Raw genomic sequence first — 5,739 nt, forward strand, 5'->3', positions numbered from 1 at the left:
TTAGGAACCTAGTCCGGAACTTCCTGGCTGACTCCCCGGGCTGTTAAACTATGTGACTTAAGTCGTCGCCGTCTGGCGACCGCACATATGTACCTTGGAAGTTGTCGAGGAAAGCCTCTTCCAGGTCCTCCCAGCTGCCAATGGAATTTTCAGGCAGACTGTTTAGCCAGTGCCGAGCTGGCCCTTTGAGTTTTAGTGGGAGGTATTTGATGGCGTGAAGATCATCCCCGCGGGCCATGTGGATATGGAGAATAAAATCCTCTATCCATACCGCGGGATCGGTTGTTCCATCATAGGATTCGATGTTTACGGGTTTGAACCCTTCTGGGAATTCATGATCCATTACTTCATCAGTGAAGCAAAGAGGGTGTGCGGCGCCTCTATATCGGGCCGCATCGTGACGTAGCTCTGATGGAGTCCGTCTGCGGCATTTGGCTCGGGCGTGAATAGGGTTTGTCACGCCCAAATAGATAGCTGTCCCCGCACCTTAAGTCACGTCGTCGCGATCCGTAGATCGATCTTGTGTCTTCCGCTCTACTGTCCAGTTCTTGGCGGAGGTCATATGTATGGCCCTGAGCTGACTTATCCCTGCCTTTACGATGGAGTGGGACAGTCTGGTTTTTGGCTCGGGTTGCAGTTTTATCCCGACCGCGCAGTGGCCGATCAGCCGCGTTGCGTGATGCTGGTGCGGGATCTGGCGCCTCATCATCGAACTGAGGTAGTAATCTGCGCTTCGGGTAGCTTTTGGCTGGGCGTTTAAGGCCGTATTCTTCGGCTGTCAGGACATCGGTCCATCTGTCATTGAGCAGGTTTTGATCTGCTTGAAGTTGTTGCTGCTGCTTTTTCAGGCTCCTTGCAGTGGCTATTAGCTGAAGCTTAAAGCGCTCCTGCTCAAGGGGCTCCTCAGGCAAGATGAAGTCTTCGTTATCGAGGCTCACCTCCTCCTCGGAGGGCGGACGGTAACTACCGTCCTCCGAGTCTTCTTCTATGGCCTGTTTGTCAGGGCTGGCATGCCCTGATTCCCGATTGTCTTGTTCGGCTGTTTGATCATTGGGTTCTTCTGTGTCTTCGGCACCATCCGGAGTGTTGTCGTCTCCTGTGCCGGTGTTGCTATCCCTGCTGCGGCGGGATTTAGAGCGGTGCCGCTGACGCCGGCGCTTTGGCTGTGTTTTAGGAGGGTCCTCCTTTGCTGGGTTTTCCTTGTCATCGCCGCTATTTTTTTCGGCGTATCTACCATGTAGACATCGTATGAGGAAGTGGTCGTCCATCGTCTAGCGAACGGCGGGTTTTGGGCCTCCTCATCTCCGGCATCGCCGTCCATACCGTCGATGTCTTCGGAGTCATAGTCAAGCTCGTCGGTTAAGTCTTCGACAATGGCTATGAAGTGGATGGTGGTTGGGGAGTGAAATTCTCCTTCATCATCAGCCTCCAGTTCGAACCGAACATACTTCGGCTGCGAGTCCCCCGCCAAGGAAAAGTTTCTTAACAAATTTAGCACATCGCCCAAGGGCGAATGCTGGAAGATGTCTGCGGCACTAAACTCGAAGATCGATAAGCGATCCAGCTCGGCGTCCGCGGATGCACATGGCTCGGAATTTATGACCAGAGACGAGTCCGAACTTCTGGTGACAAAGGCGCCGTGTGACTTTAGGCCTGTGTTTGTCTCCAACGCCGTGGAATCTGCGGCCTCCGCGGTGCGGTTGAGGCTCCCATCTTCAGACGGCGCAATATGCTCCGGATCTATGGCCGGAGCAGTTACAGGAGCAATCTCCTGGATGCGGCTCGATGACAGATTTAGGTCATGTTCATCGAGGTGACTAGGAGCGGTTGCCGCGGTCTCGAATCCGGTGAAGATCAAATCTCCACGGATGTCCGCGACATAATTCAAGCTCCCGAATCTGACCAGATGGCCAGGGGCGTAGCTGTCGATCTGCTCCAGGCGGCCAAGCGAGTTGGCCTGCAGTACGAAGCCGCCGAACATGAAGATCTGTCTGGGGAGGAAGGTTTCCCCTTGGACAGCATCGTTGTTGACGATTGAAGAGGCCATCAAACCTTTTGAGGACGGCACAGTGGAACTCTCAATGAAAGCACCAATGTCGGTGTCAAAACTGGCAGATCTCGGGTAGGGGGCCCCGAACTGTGCATCTAAGGTCGATGGTAACAGGAGACAGGGGACATGATGTTTACCTAGGTTCGGGCCCTCTCTATGGAGGTAATACCCTACTTCCTGCTTGATTGATCTTGATGAATATGAGTATTACAAGAGTTGATCTACCACGAGATCGTGAGGGCTAAACCCTAGAAGTCTAGCCCGTATGACTATGGTAATGAGTATCCTCCCTTTCCAGACTAAGTCCTCGGGTTTATATAGACACCAGGGAGATCTAGGGTTACACAAGGTCGGTTACAACGGAAAAGAATCTACATATTTGGTCGCCAAGCTTGCCTTCCACGCCAAGGAGAGTCCAATTCGGACACGGATGCAGTCTTCGGTCTTCGTATCTTCATAGCCCATCAGTCCGGCCCATGGCTAACAGATCGGAGGCCCGAGGACCCCTTAGTCCAGGACTCCCTCATCGAGCTCTATCTGTTGGTATCATTTTTACTAGACGGTCCCATTGTGAAAGTGACCTTTATGCGCTTGCCCTTATCCTACCCCCTCCGAGAGAGAAGCGTTCTAGGGAATCATTCCGCGACTTCATCGCACTTCTTCCCGGAGTATTCTTCATCCTCAGGCAAGCCACAACAGCCACTTGCATGATAGCCATGCAGTAGGAATGGTTTTCAACTTGAATCTTTAACTTGTTTGTGAATTCTGTGAATGATTCATTCATGCTCGTGTTTGCATGCTTATGCTTGTGCTATGATCATGTGCATCTAGTTAAGTAGATGTTTACTTAGTTATGCTCTTGTTATACTTCAGTCAAATATTTATTTTGATGTTAGTGATCATGCTTTGCTCTTATGTGATCGTCTTATACTATTTGGTTCATGTTCATCGTCATGTCATGCTCATCGGTATTAATGCTTCACTACTGTTGATATGTTGAATGATTATGCTTTCCCATCCATGTTCATGTTGTTATCATGGTCAGTTTATCACGTTATATTGTATGACTTAGCATCATTTACATTCAAGTCTGACCGTACTTTAATCGAGCTTGAACACCTATTGGCTGAGTCATAGTGCCACCAAGACGAGCTGACTAGTGCAGCCACATTTGCCTTTTATGGGGAGGCCCTAATGCGGTCTATCGTTATGACTCTCGCTGGTGCCTCCAACTAGGGAAGGTTGTGGACGCGCGCTGCCCTGATCAGCTAGGCGGACATAAGCCTTTTGTGCCCGTGGTTGGTATTGAGATCTCATGTCACTACGGGAAACAATAGATTTACCGTCAGTAATTTCTTTCCCGTCAGCATTTTGTCGGGGCATAATGCAAAGAAAGGGCTTGCCGTCATCAGCAGACGGCAAAGAACAGATGAAGGCAAATCCATACTTTGCCGTCTGCAACAAAAACCACACACGACAAAGAGTCTTTGCCGTCTGCAATTTTTTTTACAGATGGCAAAGAGTTCACTTTGCCGTCTGTAACAAAACACACAGACGGCAAAGTCTTTGCTGTCTGTGTATTTTGTTACAGACGGCAAAGTGAGCTCTTGGCCATCTATAGAGAAAACCGCAGACGGCAAAGAGAAAACACAGCACACGGATCCATCACGCGGATCGATGACGTGGCAGCAATTCACCACCGCGCGCTGCTCCTGTGCATGATCCAACTCCACCTCCACCTCTTATCCTCTTCTCTCTCTCTCTCTCCATTATCCTCTTCTCTCTCTCTCTCTCCATTATCCTCTTCTCTCTCTCCCGTCCCCCACGCCTCTCCTTGTTCCCAGCCTCTTCTCTCTCTCTCTCTCCCTTATCCTCTTCTCTCTCTCCCGTCCCCCACGCCTCTCCTTGTTCCCAGCCAAGATCCACCTCCACCTACCGCCGTTCCCCAAGCCGCTGACGAGCACCAGGTCAAGCTCCGCCGCCCCTACCTCCTTCTCCTTCCTCCTTCCTGTCTTCCTCGTTCTCTATCTCTCCCCCATACCTCACCCCTTGCCCTCTCCCTCTGAGGCAGCCAACGCCATGGACGGCTGCGGAGCTTCGCGCCACCCGACGTCAACCGCATCGCCGCCCCAAGGGATCCGTGCGCGTGGCCGCGTTGAGCCGCACATGCGCTAGATCCATCCGCCGGTGTGTGCCACCGTAGCAACAGGTTCGGCAATGACTCTCGGCCCTGCCGCTTCATTGCTCCTTCCCAAGCCGGCCTCCACTTTCTGACCCCGCCACCGGCGAGCTGTCATGCCCGTCCTCGTCGCACTGGTGCTGTCCTCCAGTATGCTTGCTGGCTGCGACCAGAGCCCTGTATATATTTGGTTCGGTTGCAGTGCTGCTACTTCCCGGTGGATCTAGGCTGCCCAGGCTAGCAACGTGTGTGTTGCTTTCTTGATGGGTTTTAAGTGGATCTTAATTTGATGTATCCTGGCACTTGTCCGTGTGTAAATCTGATGTGTAGAACACTTAGAAGTTGCTACTCGTAGGATATTCTTGCTCGTATGTGTACACATGAAGAATGGCTAGCTTGTAGATCCGTTTTCTTTTTGTTAAAGAAATATACATTCATTTTTATTGGATCTGTATTGCAAATCTCTGTAGTGACGCCATCGTCCTCTTTTGCTCTAACCACGTTGTACACACGACGCCGATGCGACCACTGAAGCAGCAGTGCCCGCCCTACGAAAGCTTGGAATGACGTTATTTTCAAAAAAAAAACTTTAAAATAATCTTTGCCGTCTTTAGTTTAGTCTGGATGACGGCAAAGAAAATGTTTTGACTAACGGCAAAGACCGCATTCTTTGCCGTCTGTTATTTATAAGGCTGACGGCGAAGTAGATTTGGCTGATGGCAAAGTCTTTGCCGTCTTCCCGATAAAAAGCTGACAGCAAAGTATTCTTTGCCGACTTATCTTTGCCGTCTGAGTTTGCCGTCTGCTTCCTGACGGCAAAATCTTTGCCGTCTGGATTTCGGTCTTTGTCGTCTGTAATCCACAGACGGCAAATTACCTGTTTCCTGTAGTGTGTCCCCATTTGGGCCCGTTTTTGTTTTGCCATGACGGTGGTCGTTGGATGTCCGGAGTGGCATCAGGGCCACCAATGACTTATCCCAAAGGGGAGTTTGTCGGAATGGCCGGGAGGATGTCATGGCCGTAGTTCGGTTTTGTCAGAATGCCGTTGGTCCACCCGAATGGGAGCACGAGGCCTTGGGTTCCGTGGTGTCGGTATAGTGTGCTAACCTCTGCAGAGTGTGTATAATCTATCGATAGCCGCGCCCGCGGATATGGGCCCAGTTCATAGTAGGTCACACTATGGGTCAACAGTAATAATAACCTGTTTAATAACAACCCAATTCGATGATAAAAGAAGTGGTTGATTCTTATGTGATCGCGAGAGGATCACGGTGGTATCGAGGATACCGAAGATGGTTGAGGTTTATGGTATTATGCGATAATCAAGGGTAAAGATCAAGCTCCTTGTCGTCATGTAATGATTACTACGGTATTTTTAATACCAAGCTTCATTTGATCTTGAGGTGATCGTGAGATGACCATGATGGTAAGTGATTCATGTGGTGGTTACAAGGTAACCCCGAACAGAGTAAGTTGGTGCATGATATTGTTAACATGTTGCATGCTAGTA

General features: G+C 50.4%; 1 long non-coding RNA gene across 1 annotated transcript; it reads left to right on the plus strand.

The window, feature by feature from the left end:
• The first annotated feature begins 3,829 nt into the window (after positions 1-3,829).
• On the plus strand, positions 3,830-4,677 carry LOC123180871 (uncharacterized). The gene is made up of 2 exons (XR_006491342.1): positions 3,830-4,017; positions 4,118-4,677. It is a non-coding gene; the product is annotated as an uncharacterized lncRNA (long non-coding RNA).
• The last annotated feature ends 1,062 nt before the right edge of the window (positions 4,678-5,739 follow it).

The sequence above is a fragment of the Triticum aestivum genome, chromosome 1D (genome assembly GCF_018294505.1).
Source record: "Triticum aestivum cultivar Chinese Spring chromosome 1D, IWGSC CS RefSeq v2.1, whole genome shotgun sequence".
In the NCBI taxonomy this organism is placed as follows: Eukaryota; Viridiplantae; Streptophyta; class Magnoliopsida; order Poales; family Poaceae; genus Triticum; species Triticum aestivum.